Source organism: Oryctolagus cuniculus, chromosome 7 (assembly GCF_051225735.1).
Source record: "Oryctolagus cuniculus isolate XC-2025 breed Fujian yellow rabbit chromosome 7, ASM5122573v1, whole genome shotgun sequence".
NCBI lineage: Eukaryota > Metazoa > Chordata > Mammalia > Lagomorpha > Leporidae > Oryctolagus > Oryctolagus cuniculus.
Window position 1 is genome coordinate 134,657,898 of NC_142873.1, and position 13,923 is coordinate 134,671,820.

At 47.8% G+C, this 13,923-nt stretch overlaps 1 long non-coding RNA gene across 1 annotated transcript; it reads right to left on the reverse strand.

The window, feature by feature from the left end:
- Positions 1–9,592: 9,592 nt before the first annotated feature.
- Positions 9,593–13,605, reverse strand: LOC149125744 (uncharacterized). The gene is made up of 3 exons (XR_016236763.1): positions 13,331–13,605; positions 11,438–11,639; positions 9,593–10,773 (listed from the first exon to the last, which is right to left on the reverse strand). It is a non-coding gene; the product is annotated as an uncharacterized LOC149125744 (long non-coding RNA).
- Positions 13,606–13,923: the final 318 nt, after the last annotated feature.

Sequence of the window (13,923 nt, forward strand, 5' to 3'; positions counted from 1 at the left end):
AGAAAATGAAGGGCTGGTTCTGTGGTGCAGTGGGTTAACGCCCTGGCCTGAAGTGCCGGCATCCCATATGGGCACCAGTTCTAGCCCCAACTGCTCCTCTTCCAATCCAGCTCTCTGCTATGGCGGGGGAAAGCAATAGAAGATGGCCCAAGTGCTTGGGCCCCTGTAGCCACGTGGGAGACCCAGAAGAAGCTCCTGGCTCCTAGCTCCTGATTTTGGATCGGTGCAGCTCCAGCTGTTGCGGCCACCTGGGGGAGTGAACCAACTGCTGGAGGATCTTTCTCTTTGTCTCTCTCTCTTACTGTCTGTAACTCTCTCTCTCAAATAAATAAATAAAATATTTTTTAAAAAAAGAATTAACTTGTCGATTGTTTAGAAAAAAAGAAACTTTTCATGGAAGCTGGTAATTTTAAATATTTTTAAAAATTGTATACTGTACCTATGTATTACTAAAAAAAAGCTTTTAGTAATACACAAGAGGAGAGCATCTTCCCTGTGCTCTGGCAGTGGGAAGAGCTTCCATATGGAGGAAACCTTTGAGCTCAGATCTTAGACAGGATCCTTTGCTACTGTATTTTGGAAAACACTTGAACCGTGTTTTTTTGTGGACCACTGCCTCCCGAACCATTCACAAAGATCCCTTGCTCTAGGTCTCAAGCAGGAAAGGAGTCAACTAGGCCCTTCCCTTTGGCACTCTCTCTCTGACAGGCAGCATTAGGCTGCCCTGAGCACATGTGTGGTCCTGACGTCATGTGATCCTATTTGTACTCAAACACACGTTTATGTCTCGCTATGAAATACAGACTTGGTCTTCCTCCTTGTTTCCTGGTATATGGCTCCTAAAGTCGTTGGGATCTCCATAGTCTGTAAGTGGCCTTTTGTATGTTGAGCTGACTGGTAGCTGGCAGCCTGTGGGTTGCATCAGGAAGGGGTCACAGGAAAGACCAAGGCTTCATTAGGGAGGACTGGAAATGTTTAGCCTAGCCCCTCAATCTCCAAGGAAGAGAGAGAAGCTGAGATAAGTGATTGCCAATGGCCAAGGACTGAATTGTGCCGACGAAGGAAGCCTCCTTAGAAGTCCAGAGGGACGGAGTTCAAGTGCACTTCCAGATGGCAGATCCTCTAGTGGCTCCCGGATGGTGGCACATCCAGAGAGGTCATAGGAGCCTGCTCCCCTTCTCCCTGTGCCTTGCCCTACCTATCTGTTCATCTGATGTCCTTCAGTTACCCTTGTAATATCCTTTGGAGTAAACTAGTAATCTCAGTGTTCGAGTTCTGAAGCTGGAGGAGGGCGTGGTGGGAACCTTGATCGGTTGGGAGCCCAGGTGAAACAACCTGGGGCTTTTGATTGGCGTCCAAAGTGAGGGGTACAGTCTTGGGGACTGAGCCGTTAGCTGGTGGGTCTGACGCTGTATCCAGGTATTTTTTTTAAAGATTTATTTATCTATTTATTTGAAAGGTAGAGTTACAGAGAAGCAGAGGCAAACAGAGATGAGAGAGAGAGGTCTTCCATCCGCTGGTTCACTCCCCAGATGGCTGCAACAGCCAGAGCTGCGCTGATCTGATGCCAGGAGCCAGGAGCTTCTTCTGGGTCTCCTACACGGGTGCAGGTGCCTGAGGATTTGGGCCATCTTCTACTGCTTTCCCAGGCCATAGCAGAGAGCTGGATTGGAAGTGGAGCAGCCGGGACTGGAACCGGCGCCCGTATGGGATGCTGACAATGCAGGTGGTGGCTTTACCTGCTGTGCCACAGCGCCAGCACCTGTACCCAGGTTTTGAAGTAGAGGACACCCAGCTGGTGTCTGCTGCAGAAACCACTGCTTGTTTGGCGTGTGTGGGGACTCCCGCTGGACACGTATACACACATGCACGCATGCACACATGAACGAACACACACACACACACGCATTTGGTCACAGAAGTCTTCTCTGATTGTTGAATGAGAGCATAGGAGAAACTGAGTTTGTTTTTTCCTATTAGCCTCAAAGTGCTTGAATAGTCAGAATGGTCTGAATGTTCTGTAGCCAAACACACCTTAGTTCTTCACCTAACTTAAAACATTTAAACCAATGAAATAATATTACCAAATACTGTATCAGGAGAACATGGAGGTAACAAGAATCATTGCCATTGAACTTGACATCTACTCATTTTTTTAAAAATGTATTTATTTATTAGAGAGGAAAAAAGAGAGGGAGAGAGAGAGAGAGAGCCAGAAAGAGAGCTCCTATCTGCTTGTTCACTCCCCAAATACCCACCACTGTCAGGGCTGAACCTGGCTAAAGCCAGAGGTCCAGGTCTCCCAGGTGGGTACCAGGAACCCAAGCACTTGAGCTGTCACCTGCTATCTTCCCAGGTGCTCATTAGCAGGGAACTGGAATCAGTAGCAGAACCAGTGTGAGGGTGGGGGTAGCAGGAGTGGGGTAGGGTGGAGTAGCAGAAGAGAAGAGTGGCATTGTGGTGTGGTGGAGTAAGCCACTGCTTGCAATAGGAAATCCCATATTGGAGTGCCAGTTTGAGTCCCAGCTGCTCCACTTTTGATCCAGTTTCCTGCTGGTGTACCTGGGAGGGCAGCAGAGGGAAGCCCAGTTACTCGGTCCCCTGCCACCCATGTGGGAGACTAAGGATGGAGTTCCAGGCTCACAATTTCTGCCTGGCCCAGACTTGGCTATTGTGGCCATTTGGGGAATGAACTATCAAATAGAAGACCTCTCTCTCTCTCTCCAATCCTGCGCCCACCACGATTTTCAAGTAAGCACATTTTTTTTTAAAAGAGGATTATAAAAAAAAAAAAAACACATAAACGGATCTGGGATTTGAACCCCGGCATTCCAACATAGGATGCATATACTAGCATAACAAAACTGCCATCTCTAAAGATAAGATTTTACTAAACAAGAGTAGATGTGTTTTGTAAGTGAACTTGGCAAGAGATGTTCCATGTAGTTCACAACATGATTGCAAGAGGGCATTGCCTGTTTGGGGTTGAACAGGATGACAGGCATCACAGCAAGTGCTGCAGGAAAGAGGGCAGACAGGTTTGGGAAGGGCCAGGTGAAGCAGAGGTGAACAGACTTGTTTGTTGCAGGGCCCTGTCGACGATGATGCCAACAGTGCTCCGTGACTCATCAGGAGAGCGTTAGGATACACAGCGTGTTCCAAACCTACTTAGCCCAAAGCCCTTGCTCTCAGAAGTCTCCGAATGAGACTAGAATTTGTGAAACATCCTAGGGACACTCAGCCAAAAAGGAAAGTTGACTCCATAAGGTTCAATTTTCTAAGTGCAGATCCGTTCCCAGGTTCTCCATTGTCAACCTTAGCGTTTGGAGATGATCATTTCTGCTTCATCTGTAGAGCAAATAGAAGTAGGAAAATGTATCAAGTTGCAAATCAAGGCATGTAGAAGAATTAAATCATGGGGCAGGTATTGTGGCACAGTAGGTTAAACCTCTGCTTGGGTCTGGGTTCAATTCCTGACTGCTCTACTGCTTCTGATCCAGTTTCCTGCTAATGCGCACCTGGGGAGGCAGCAGCTGATGGCTCAGGCACTTGGGCTCCTAACACCCTGTGGGAGACCCAGATGGAGTTTTAGGCTCCTGACCCAGCCCGAGCTGTTGAGGGCTTTTGAGGAGTAAACCATTGGATAGAAGATTTCTTTCTCTTTTTCTCTACATTTCTCTCCTCCCCTTTGACCCCATCACTCTGCTTTTCAAATAATTTTTTAAATTTTTAATTTTTAAGGACTTATTTGATTTGAAAGGCAGAGTTATAGAGCAAAAAGCAGAGACAGAGAGAGCAAGGGTCCAAGCACTTGGCCCACCTTCTGTTGCGTTCCCAGGCACATTAGCAGGGAGCCAGAACTCGAACTGGTCTCCCAATATAGGATGCCAGTATCATAAGTGGCAGCTTAACTCAGTGTACCACAGCACAGTCCCTTTCAAGTAAAATTTTTAAAGTGAATTTAAAAATATAATAAATAAAAGATAAATTTATTTTGGTCTAAATTTTTTTTTGAAATTCATGCATACTTTTCCATAACATGCATTTTTATGAACTTTTTGAAGACCCTTCATATGCACAGATTTCAAAATTTTTGGCACCAGGATAAATTTAGCTTTCACTTCCGTTTCCCCAGAACTGTTTGAATTATGCTTGTAAATTCTTAAATAGTATATTAAAAATTTTTGCCTGATCTTTGAATTTTATATAAAGGGAATCATACCATATGTATTACTTCACAACCTACTTATTCTGCTCAACAGTAGCTTTTGAGATAATTCATGTGGTACATTATAGCTGAATTTAGTCAGGTCCACTGCTTTGCACCCTATTGTGTGAATATGCCATAATTTATTCATTTAAGTTGTTTCCACTTTTTTGTTGCTGTGAACAGAAATATTGCCTATAAATTCTTGAACATGTCTCTTGGTATACAGGTGCATGGGTTTGTCTTGGGTATACACTACAAGTTAAAATGCTGGGATCCAGGATATGCGTTTGGAAACTTGTGTTAGGTAATATTAAACTGCTTTTCCATTCTCGATGAGAATTTCCAGTGCTCTGCATCCTCTTCAACACCCCATATTGTCTGGCTTTTTCACTGTTTTTAATAGGGTGGATGTAAAAGGAGCAATATCTCACCATAGGTCTGATTAGCATCTTTCCATGGATTACTCCATGCATATACAAAAAGTTGAACAACTTTTTGTATTTTTCTTGACCATTGTTAGTTTCTTTGTTATCAAATGCCCTTAGCCCAGTTTTGTACTTGGCTGTTTGTCTTTTCATTCTCTTTGATGTGTTTTGAAGGAAAGATGTGAGTTTTAATGTGAATGAATTTGTCAATCTTTTCCTTAATAATACATCTAAGAGACAAGGCCAAAAAAAGGCCAAATCCTTGGGGCCGGTGCTGTGGCGCAGTGGGTTAAAGCCCTGGCCTGAAGCGCCAGCATCCCATATGGGCACTGGTTCTAGTCCTGGCTACTCTTGTTCCCATCCAGCTCTCTGCTATGGCCTGGGAAAGCAGTAGAAGATGGCCCAAGTGCTTGGGCCCCTGCACCCACATGGGAAACCTGGAAGAACCTCCTGGCTCTTGGCTTCGGATCGGTGCAGCTCTGGCTGTTCACTCTGGGGAGTGAACCAGCGGATGGAAGATCTCTCTCTGTCTCTACCTCTCTCTCTAGCTCTGTCTTTCAAATAAATAAAATAAGTCTTTAAAAAAAAAAAAAGAAAGAAAAGCCGAACCCAAAGTTTTTTCCTATTCACATAGAGATCTTTTTCCTTGGTCACCAGAAATTCCCATAAACAACCAGTTCTATAGCAGATATGAACCAGGTGCTCTACAGTTCTTTTAAAAAAAAATCTTTTAAAATTTATTAACTGTGGCCGGCGCAGCGGCTCACTAGGCTAATCCTCCGCCTTGCGGTGCCGGCACACCGGGTTCTAGTCCTGGTTGGGGCGCCGGATTCTGTCCCGGTTGCCCCTCTTCCAGGCCAGCTCTGTGCTGTGGCCCGGGAGTGCAGTGGAGGATGGCCCAAGTGCTTGGGCCCTGCACCCCATGGGAGACCAGGAAAAGCACCTGGCTCCTGGCTCCTGCCATCGGATCAGCGTGGTGTGCCGGCCGCAGTGCGGCCACTGGAGGGTGAACCAACGGCAAAGGAAGACCTTTCTCTCTGTCTCTCTCTCTCTCACTGTCCACTCTGCCTGTCAAAAAATAAAATAAAAAAAAAATTATTAACTGTGGGCTTGTCCTGTGAGGTCCACACTGTCGGAGTGGTGGGGCGACGGTGTTCTTCGACAAGAAGCACCAGAGACAGTTTTGGTGAACATGTCCGTTTATTAACAGTCAGGCACAAGCTTTTATAGGGCAGGCGAAGAGGAGCAGCTAGTTCATGGTAGCAACACTAATTCTACAGGATAAAGCAGACACTGGTGCTTCTAGACTTCTCCAATCAGCTTGAAGGTCATGTAGCCTATGTAGCCTTCCAGGTGGTCCTTATGGGTCTGGGCCACACCTGGGAGCTGTTTACCTAGTTGACAATCACAAGGCCCCTCAACAGGAAGTGGGGGTGGGGAAATATGCCTGGGGTCCCTGCCACCTGCCAGCAGTCACATCATGTGTGGGTCTCAGTGTGCTGAGCCTCCTACCCGGGTCTTTCCCAGGATGCATGGTGTGCCATGTCCTCTTTTTTTTTTTTTTTTTTGGACAGGCAGAGTTAGATAGTGAGAGAGAGAGAAACAGAGAGAAAGGTCTTCCTTTTTTCCTTTGGTTCACCCCCCAAGTGGCTGCTACGGCTGGTGCATTGCAGCTGGTGTGCTGCGCCGATCTGAAGCCAGGAGCCAGGTGTTTCCTCCTGGTCTCCCATGCGGGTTCAGGGCCCAAGGACCTGGGCCATCCTCCACTGCCTTTCCGGGCCACAGCAGAGAGCTGGACGGGAAGAGGAGCAACCGGGACAGAATGTGGCCCCCCGACCGGGACTAGAACCCGGGGTGCCGGCGCTGCAGGCAGAGGATTAGCCTAGTGAGTTGAGGCACCGGCCATGCCATGCCCTCTTAACCTCCTGCATGGGCTAGGCAGGCAGTCTCCCAGCCAGACTCAGGATCAGCCACAATTAACTTTTATGCTTTTGAAATGCAGAGAGACAGAAGCAGACAGAAATCTTCCACCCACGGGTTGTTTACTCCTCAAATGCCTACAAACAGCCAGGGCTGGTCTAGGTCAAAGCCAGGGACCTGGAACTCCACCAGGTTCTCCCACAAGGGTGGCAGGGATCCGAGTATGTCAGCTGTCACCTGCTGTCTCCCTGAGAGCACATTAGCAGGAAGCTGGAATTGAAGAGCCAGGAGTCAAGTGAAGCTCTCTGATGTGGGATGTGGGCATCCCAAGTGAAGACTTAACTGCTGCCCCTAACACCTGCCCCAGTTCAATTCAATTCCAACACTACCAATTTACTCGGCTAGCTCAGATCCCTAGATTAGGGTCTCAGTCTCACAGAAGCTGATCACATGTCCCAGGCTGTTTCCTGTACTTCAGACTGATAGACTGTAAATTGGAATTCCCATTACCCTTTTCCTGGGTTCTATTAATTTGCTAGAATGGCTCACAGACCTGAGGGAAACATTTTACTGGAATTTACTCCTTTATTGTAAAAGCTATTATGAAGGATACTGATGGAGAGCCAGGTGGAAGAGATGCATGGGGAGAAGTGGGGAGAAGGAACATTCCCAGTACAGTCCTTTTGGGTCCTATGGAAGCTTCGTAAGTTTGGTTTGATTGACTAAATCATTGACTACTGATAAACCACTAAAGCTTTAGCTCCTCTCCCCTCTCCAGAAGTTGGGGAGTGGGACTGAGATTCTCCCTGGCAGCCAGCTCCCATGCTGAGGCCATCTAGGGACCCCAGCCCCCACTCTTCTCCTTAGGATACCAACAGGCACTTACCCCATAAGAGAATCCAAGGTTTTAGGAACTGAGTGCCAGGAAATGGGTGGGTGAGGGGGAGTGGAGAAGGCTAAATACATAGTTCACATATCACAGTAGGCATTTGCTTTTATCTTTAAAAATTTTTTTCTTATCTGAAGTTCTCAAACACATTTTTATAAGTTTTCTTTGAAAAGTTTTTTGCCCTCATTTGTTTAAGTCATTGATCTGCTTGGAATTTTTCTGCAAGGTGAGCACGAGAGATGAAGGTCCGTGTGTCTCCAGGTTCATGCGTTCGTAAATCCTGGCCCCCAAAGTGATGGGACTCAAATGGAGCCCTTGGTGGGTGAATAGCTCATGATGAATGGGCCTTCATGCATGGGATTGGAGACCTCATGCAGCAGACTCTGGGGGTCCTCACTCTCCCCACTACTTGAGGACACCCCGAAGGCTGCCTTGGAGAAGAAATGGGCCCGCCCCAAACGCGGAATCTGCTGGATCCTTGGTCTGGGACTTCCCAGCCTCCACAGCTGTTGTTCACAAGCTGGCCCGTGAATGGCATTTCTCTTAAATTAGCCCAAACAGGCTAAGACCACAGGAGAAGGATTCTCTCTCTTTTTTCTTTTCTGCCACATCGATAGGTATTTGCCATTTATTTCCCCTGTAATCTAATCTGAAATACCAACTCTACCATGTATGTATGTGTGGGTTTGTGGCTGTATTCTCTCTTCTATACCATCAGTCTATTTATCCTTGAATTCACATCACATGGTTTTAACTACTGTAACTTAATAGGTTAACAAAAGTCAAACCCTTAGGGCAGTGTCTTCCACATGACAAGAAACACACACACACAAATACATATGTATGTTTGCTACGATTATTATGGCTTTAGTTAAGATAACATTTAATGTGCTTTCTATGATTATTATGGCTCTAGTTAAGACAATATTTAATGTGTTTGCCATGATTATTATGGCTCTGGTTAAGACAATATTTAGTAAGGCACATCTGTTACGGGGCCCCTGTCCACCACTCTCAGCCACACTCTGTGGGGCTGGTTCTTTGGGAGGAGAAAGACTTTATTACTATATTATCATTATTAGTTTTGGGTAAGAAGCAGGAGAAATGTCTCAAATCTGCTTCTGCCACCAGGGGGTGGGGGAAGCTTTGCAGACTATGCTGGAGAGAGCTGGCATGTGGAAATGCCCAGGAAGGCAAATCTCGATCGCTGACCCTTGGAATGAGGTCGGCAAGGTGAGATGGACTTGTAATGCCTGATTTCCGAGTTTGTGGTGTTCTTGTTTCTGAAAGAGCTCCAGTGCACACAGTTCCGGGGCTGCTGCGCCTCTTTGGTTCTGCCCATTGGACTTCCCTTCCTGTGCACCTGCCTCCAGTTGCTTGACATGCAGTTCTCTGCCCTGGGTTTCCTGGGCACTTCGTGACCATGTCCTAAAAAGCAGGGATTTAAAAAAATGTGACCAGACCCATTGTTGAAACATAAAACAGGGAGACATTAAGGAGAATGGGGAAGCACAGGAAGTTTTTATTTTGAGGGCACCAAGGGAAAACCCAGAAAAAGGGCAGTTCTGGTATCACATCCTTGTGACTGGCTCTGCTTCTTGGGTGTGTCTTGGTTATTCTTGGTCTTTTTCATGCCCATTGTCAAATTCCATAGGCTAATCCTCCGCCTAGCAGCGCCCGCACACCGGGTTCTAGTCCCGGTCGGGGCGCCGGATTCTGTCCCGGTTGCCCCTCTTCCAGGCCAGCTCTCTGCTGTGGCCAGGGAGTGCAGTGGAGGATGGCCCAAGTCCTTGGGCCCTGCATCCCATGGGAGACCAGGAAAAGCACCTGGCTCCTGGCTCCTGCCATCGGATCAGTGCGGTGCGCCGGCCGCAGCGCGCTGGCCGTGGCGGCCACTGGAGGGTGAACCAACGGCAAAGGAAGACCTTTCTCTCTGTCTCTCTCTCTCACTGTCCACTCTGCCTGTCAAAAAAAAAAAATTCCATAGGACTCTCTATTGACTCCATAGATAGCTCATATCTTTAAATATTCATCTCTCCATCCCTGAACATGGTATTGTCTTACTCTGTTTTGTGTTGCTTTAAAAGGATACCACAGATTGGGTAATTTATAAAGATTTATTATTTAATTATTTATTTGACAGATGGAGAGAGAGAGAGAGGGAGAAAGAGAAAGATCTTCCATCTGCTGGTTCACTTCCCAAATGACTGCAAGAGCTGGGGCTGCGCCAGACTGAAGCCAGGGGCCAAGAATTCCTTCTCGGTCTCCACTGTGGATGGCAGTGGCTCGAGTACGTGGACTATCATCTGCTGCCTCCCGGGTATATAACTGGGAAGCTGGATTAGAAATAGAGGTAGGACCGGATACTAGGCACTCTGCTATGCCAAGTGCGTGTCCCAAGTAATAGCTTAATCCATTGTATCATAATGCTCACACCCGAACCAAATTATTTATTTTTAAGGTAGAATGACAGAAGTGTGTGTGTGTGTGTGTGTGTGTGTGTGTGAGAGAGAGAGAGAGAGAGAGAGAGAGAGAGAGACTTTCCACTGCCTTCTCAGATGCATCAACAGGAAGCAGGATTGGAAATATGTCACAGACATTGCATTTTTAAACAAATTGAGAGTTTGTGACAACCTTTTGTTGAGCAAATGCATGGACAAATGCATGGGCACCATTTTTCCAACAGCTCAGATGATTTGTTAGCATTTTTAGTAATAAAATTTTTGATTAAGGTATGTATGAATTTTTTTTAAGATTTGTTTATTTGAAAGTCAGAGTTACACAGAGAGGAGAGGCAGAGAGAGAGAGAGAGAGAGGTCTTCTCTGCTGGTTCACTCCCCAATTGGTCTCAATGGCCGAAGTGGTGCTGACTCGAAGCCAGGAGCCAGGAGCTTCTTTCGGGTCTCCCACACGGGTGCAGGGGCCCAAGCACTTGGGCCATCTTCTACTGCTTTCCTAGGCCTTAGCAGAGAGCTGGATCGGAAGAAGAGCAGCCGGGACTAGAACTGGCATCCATATGGGATGCCAGCACTGCAGGTGGTGGCTTTAATCGCCACGCCAAAGCACGGTCACATGAATTGTTTTTAAAGTATAATGCTGTAACACTCTTTTAAAGATTGTTTTAATTTCATTGAAAGAAAGAGATGGAGACAGAGACGGCTAGAGGGAGGATCTTCCATCCTCTGGTTCACTCCTCAAATGCTCACACCAGGGCGGGGCCAGGCCAGTCCAGAGCATGAAGTCCGTCTGAGTCTCCCACCAGGGGGCAGAGATTCGAGTACTTGATCCATCACCTGCTGCCTCCCAGTGATTAGGGATCCCAGAGGCCCCTGGGAAGGAAAGGGAGAAACATTCCTGGTATAAACCTCTCAGAGTCCTGGCAGACAGGAGAAAGGTATACAATGTAATCTTCAGATGTTGCTGCATCTGCCCCACTTCCTGCTGTCTCAGAACCCGCTGAGCACTCAGCAAACTTCTATGCAAAATAGGCTACTCATGTCAGTCCCATGATTGGTTCACAAGAATACCTCATTAGCATACACCTCGGCCTATCAGGCAAACTTCACCTTTAGAAACAACACACACACACACACACACACATCCCAAGCAAGGTAGCTCTGGCTGGCAGACCCCTTTGTGGCCTCCCCTCGCAGCTGCTAGGAGATTTTGCTGCTGCTGCTTTTTTATTAAGATGTATTTATTTATTTGAAAGGCAGAGTTACAGAGAGGTTGGGAGAGGGAGAGAGAGAGAGAGAGAGGGAGAGAGAGAGGTCTTTCATCTACTGGTTCACTCCCCAAATGGTCACAAGGGCCAGGGCCAGGCCAGACTGAAGCCAGCAGCCAGAAATTTCTTTCGAGTCTCCCACATGGGTGCAGGGGCCCAAGGACTTGGGCCACCTTCTGCAGTTTTCCCAGGCTACAGCAGGGAGCTGGATTGGAAGAGGAACAGCTGGGACATGACCTCGGCGCCCATATGGGATGCTGGCGGCTTACCATCCATGCCACAGCGCCAGCCCCTTTCTCTGTGTCTTTCAGTAAACTTCCTTTGCTTTGCTCATTCTTCCTTGTTATTATTCCTTTTTTTTTTTCTTTTGGTTGTGAGACAAAGAACCCATCACAGAAGAGAAGCCGACGACGCCATCACTTCTCGATGAACCGGGCAGAGATGAGAAGTTGTGATCCATGGAGGGGAGAGCTGCAGCACAGGAGCTGTGAGGTCTAAAGAATCTGCCACGTTGCTTGGGAACAAGACCCGACCTGAGCAACTGGAGCTACAGACTCCTCCTGCCACTCGTGCATCACCAGGGTGTGCGTGAGCAGGAAGCCAGAGGAGCCTAGACCCAGACCTGGGTCCCCCCATCTTAGCTGCTGAGCTAAACTCCTGCCTCCTTTTTTAACACTAGTTTTTAAAAGATGTATTTATTTATTTATTTGAAAGATAGATCTTCCATCTGCTGTTTCACTCCCCAAGTGGCCACAACAGCTGAGGCTGGGCCAGGCCAACGCCTGGAGCCTGGAACTCCATCCAGGTCTCTCACGTGTGTGGTGGGGCCAAGTACTTGGGCCATTCTCTGCTGCTTTCCCAGGCTCATTAGCAGGGAGCTGCATCTGAAGTGAAGCAGCTTGCACTTGAATTGGCACTCTGATGTGGAGTACTGCGTCTTAACCAGCCATGCCACAACATCAGCCCTTCTTCTTTTTAAAAAAAAATTATTTATTTTCATTTATTTTAAAGGCTGAGAGACAGTGAGAGATAGAGACAGATGAGAGGAAGAGATACTGCACTCTTAATAAACTACAGTATGACGTAAATATAAAATTTGCACCAGGAAATCAGATAGTGTGTGACTCACCTAATTGTGACACTAGCTTTGTTGCAGTGGTCTGGATCTGAACCGGCAACATCTCTGAGCTATACCTGTGTTCAATTGGTTTTTGAACCTTGATGATAAATCCAACAAACTTGCTAAATGTTATTCATTGAAGGAGATTGTAGTGCTGGGGGCAGCTTCCTGTATGGGCCAGTGTATTACCTGCAAATAATTCACTTTGTTTTTACTTTCTAACCCTTAAAAAGAATTAGATCCTTGTCTCTCTCTCTCTCTTTTTAAAGATTTATTTATTTACCTGAAAGGCGGAGTTACACAGAGAGGAGACAGGTCTTCCATCCAATGGTTCACTCCCCAACTGGCTGCAATGGCCAGAGCTGTGCCGATCTGAAGCCAAGAGTTAGGAGCTCCTTCTGGGTCTCCCATGTGGGTGCAGGAGCCCAAGGACTTGGGCCATCCTCTACTGCTTTCCCAGGCCACAGCAGAGAGCTGGACTGGAAGAGGAGCAGTCGAGTTTCGAACCGGCACCCATGTGGGATGCTGGCGCTTCAGGCCAGGGCGTTAACCCACTGCACCCCCCTTGTCTCTTTTTAACTAGCAGTTTATGACTTCTGGTATAATACTGACTAGAAATGAGGATGATAGCCATTCCTGTCCTGTTTCTGATTCTAAGGAAAAAGTGCTTTTAATTTTTCACCCTGGCCGGTGCCGCGGCTCGATAGGCTAATCCTCCACCTAGTGGCGGCGGTACACCAGGTTCTAGTCCCGGTCAGGGCGCCGGATTCTGTCCCAGTTGCCCCTCTTCCAGGCCAGCTCTCTGCTATGGCCCGGGAAGGCAGTGGAGGATGGCCCAAGTGCTTGGGCCCTGCACCCCATGGGAGACCAGGAGAAGCACCTGGCTCCTGCCTTCGGATCAGCGCGGTGCGCCAGCCACAGCGCGCCAGCCGTGGCGGCCATTGGAGGGTGAACCAACGGCAAAAAGGAAGACCTTTCTCTCTGTCTCTCTCACTGTCCACTCTGCCTGGCAAGCCCCCAGGATGGCCCCGAGGATCCTTACCCCGTGAGCTTCACAGCCTTGAACGACTTCCTTTCCCAAGGAACTAAGTCACCAGTCTCTGTGCTGTGTGGACTCAAGCAGCGCTGTGTGGGCTCCAGAGGAGAGGACTGAAGGCTTCCTGCTGGCGGCTGCGGCCACCTTGTCAGACGTGAGCGCCCTGAAAGCGCTCTCTCCAGCTCCTGCCCAGCTTGCGCCTGCGCTGTCCCACCAAGCTACCCACAGGAAGGGTGAGCAATAAGAAGCGTTGGTTCAATTCACTACACTTGGGGGTAATTCTTTTTATAGCAACAGCTGATTTATATGTCACTTAAATATATAATTTCTCTGGGGCTATCACTGTGGCGTAAAGCTGCTGCCTGCAGCACCAGCATGGGTGCCAGTTGGAGACTGGGCTGCTCCTCTTCCGATCCAGCTCTCTGCTATGGCCTGGGGAAGCAGTAGAAGAAGGACCAAGTTCTTGGGCCCCTGCACCTGCGTGGGAGACCCAGAAGAAGCTCCTGGCTCCTGGCTTCCGATTGGCCCAGCTCTAGTGTTGTGGCCATTTGGGGAGTGAACCAGCAGATGGAAGACCTCTCTGCCTTTCTGTAATTCTG